Here is a 2568-nt window from a genome sequence, read left to right as displayed (position 1 = left end):
GGTGGTTGGTTGTGGGAAGCACTTTCAATATGCATGACACACAGCACGGCTGGTGTGCTGCTGTCAGGGCTTTTTTCTTTTCGATGCCTCAGCTCTTGCTAAATATCATTGCAACATGGAAAGCTTGGCTCACCCCAGGACAGCGCTGGTGACTGTGCTATTGCATGAAACAAGGAGGACTTGCAGCTCTAAAGGTCTCTCTCATGTGCTCCCCCCTCTCACAGCTCCTGAGTGCCACTAGTGTTTGTTAATAAGCTTAAATGGTTTCAAATGAATTAAAACTCTTCTGCAAGTAATGAGAGCTCCATTACCTACAGAAGCTAATGTGAGCCCTGAGGACATCCTGTGGTCCATCTGCTAGGGCAGACCACAGCGTGTGGCTCTCAGGGGGTGCCACTACCCTCTTGGATTGGACTGAATCTGAAATGTTCCCTGAGTTCATCAGGATTCAATGCCTTTCTGTAATAAGCAATCTTGCTATTACTATGTTATGGTTTACCCTTTCACAAAGGGATTAGAATGCCCCTATTTTCCTTTATTTCCACAGTAACTTATGTCATCTTTATCTAAGAGAAAGGGAAAAAAATACTCCAAATACACCTTATCTCTGGAAAATGAAACTATGGACAGCATCTCTTCATTTGCGGTCTTTGCATCTCTTCTATCTTGATCAGTGCACACAGCAAACGTAAAAGAAGCTGGTTTGTTATCTGGGTGTTTTTCCTCTGCAGGGAATTGGGTTTTTTTACATTAGAAAACCCAAAATGTATAGAGATTCTTAGAAACTCTACACTGGAATGCAAATTCTCTCATGAGAACTCAGAAGATCTGGAGGTTTATGCAAACCAGGTTAAAATATCGGTCTGGAAATAGGATGTTTTGTGGCATTTTTGGTCATTCCACCTAGCATCAAAGTAAAAGCATTAAAAGAAAATATATATCCCAAAGTATTTACACATAAACCACAAATGTGCAGGACATTAGAGTCTTCAAAGGAGCCAGAACAAAATGCCTGTAAGAGACCACAGAAATACATTGGAGAGTTTCGTATATTCACCTTTTCTAAATGATCTTTTCTGGGTTGGAATCTTAATATCCCATCAATTGAAAGTTGATGGGCTGCCTTGGTGCTGGCAGTACCTGTGGTGATGGAGCTCTCTACCTCCTCCTTATTCTGCTCCTCCACTGCACCCTGCCCACTGCATCCCTCAGCAGGCAGGGAAGTGGTAGGGCATGGGGATATGCCATCTGCTGCTGTGTGGCTCTGCCCCAGGCTGACCACAGCGAGTCTCCCCATTCAAGTGTCCCAGTGGCAACACAGGGGATGTTTCTATGTGCTACTGTTCCCAGTACCTTTAACACTGGTGATCTTTATTTCAATTTTTTGAGCAATGGATGAGAAACCTCTATTTCCTCTCCCCATTTTGGTCTGTGTTGCTGAAAGAGAGATTAAGGGAGAAGAGTGGATGATCAGCTACCTAGACATGAGGACAGAAAATTAACTGACAAATGACAACCTTGTCACGATCCGCTAATGCAAGCGGGGGTTGTGATGGTTCGTTTATCGATCTCAGAGTGTAAAAGGACACAAGAGATTTCAGTTTTAATCAAAACAGTGCACCTTTATTAAGTGCCCACAACACAGTAATGCGATAGAAGAGAGTAAGAGAGAGAGAGAGAGAGAGAGGGAAAAGAGGGGCAATAGCTACCAACGGATGAGACGAAGTCCTCGTGGTCTTCCGCCAATAGATTCGTCTTCTTTCCGTGGGGAGATCTCGGACTCGGTTATTTTAGAAGGTCCCTTTATAGTCCTTTTCAGAAGCGAGGGGCAACTGGCCAAGAGGTTGGGGAATCTACAGCCATTGTTATGGGGTTCGTTGCTTTGGGAAACAGGTACAGGACAGACGTACAAGACAGGTGCACCGGAGAGGTGTACAGGACAGGTCGTTCCTTTCCGCTTCAGCGCAGTCCTTCCCGCCTGGGCAGCAAGAACGGCACAGTCCATTGTGACCTGCACTAATTTTCCTCAGGAATGCGTACCAGTTCCCAGTGGGCACACCCGTAGGCAACACTTGGCAGACAATCCCACCTCAGCCAGGCCAGGACTGCTGTGTTCAGTCTCTGTCTTCGGCGATGATCGTGAGGCAGATGAGGGATTTTCGACCCGTCTCTTACCCCCCTTCCTTTGCTGGCAGCTCTGCGTCCTGCCTGCCTCTGCCTGGGCACACAAAGCCTTGGGCTGCTCCAGACTCCTTCTGGGGGACGTGTTGCACCCCAGCCCTGCCTGGGAGGGAAATTCCTTTCTCCTGGTGTCCACTCTGGGCCTCCCCAGCTGCCCTGTCACAAAGGCCCCTCGGTTCCTTGTGGCCCCTTGGTTCCATGGAACGCCACAGGGTCACAATGGTCCCCTTGGTGCCACCAGCCCTGCAGGGTCACAACGGCCCCTGGGTTCCACGAGGCCACACAGGGTCACAGTGGCCTCCAGAGGAAGGGCAGCACCGAGCCCCAGGGTTTCAGGGGCAGATGAGACACAGCCACCAGAGGCCCAGGCCAGCCCCATCCGGCTGG

The 2568-nt window shown here is 48.6% G+C and overlaps 1 protein-coding gene across 1 annotated transcript in view; it reads left to right on the top strand.

The window, feature by feature from the left end:
• The window catches only part of IL9 (interleukin 9), a 10991-nt gene that overhangs the window by 566 nt on the left and 7857 nt on the right, over positions 1 to 2568 (top strand). The gene's annotated exons all lie outside the window — the stretch shown is intronic.

The sequence above is a fragment of the Corvus brachyrhynchos genome, unplaced genomic scaffold (assembly GCF_000691975.1).
Source record: "Corvus brachyrhynchos isolate BGI_N302 unplaced genomic scaffold, ASM69197v1 scaffold54, whole genome shotgun sequence".
Lineage (NCBI taxonomy): Eukaryota > Metazoa > Chordata > Aves > Passeriformes > Corvidae > Corvus > Corvus brachyrhynchos.
This window is presented reverse-complemented; position numbering and strand designations above follow the sequence as displayed.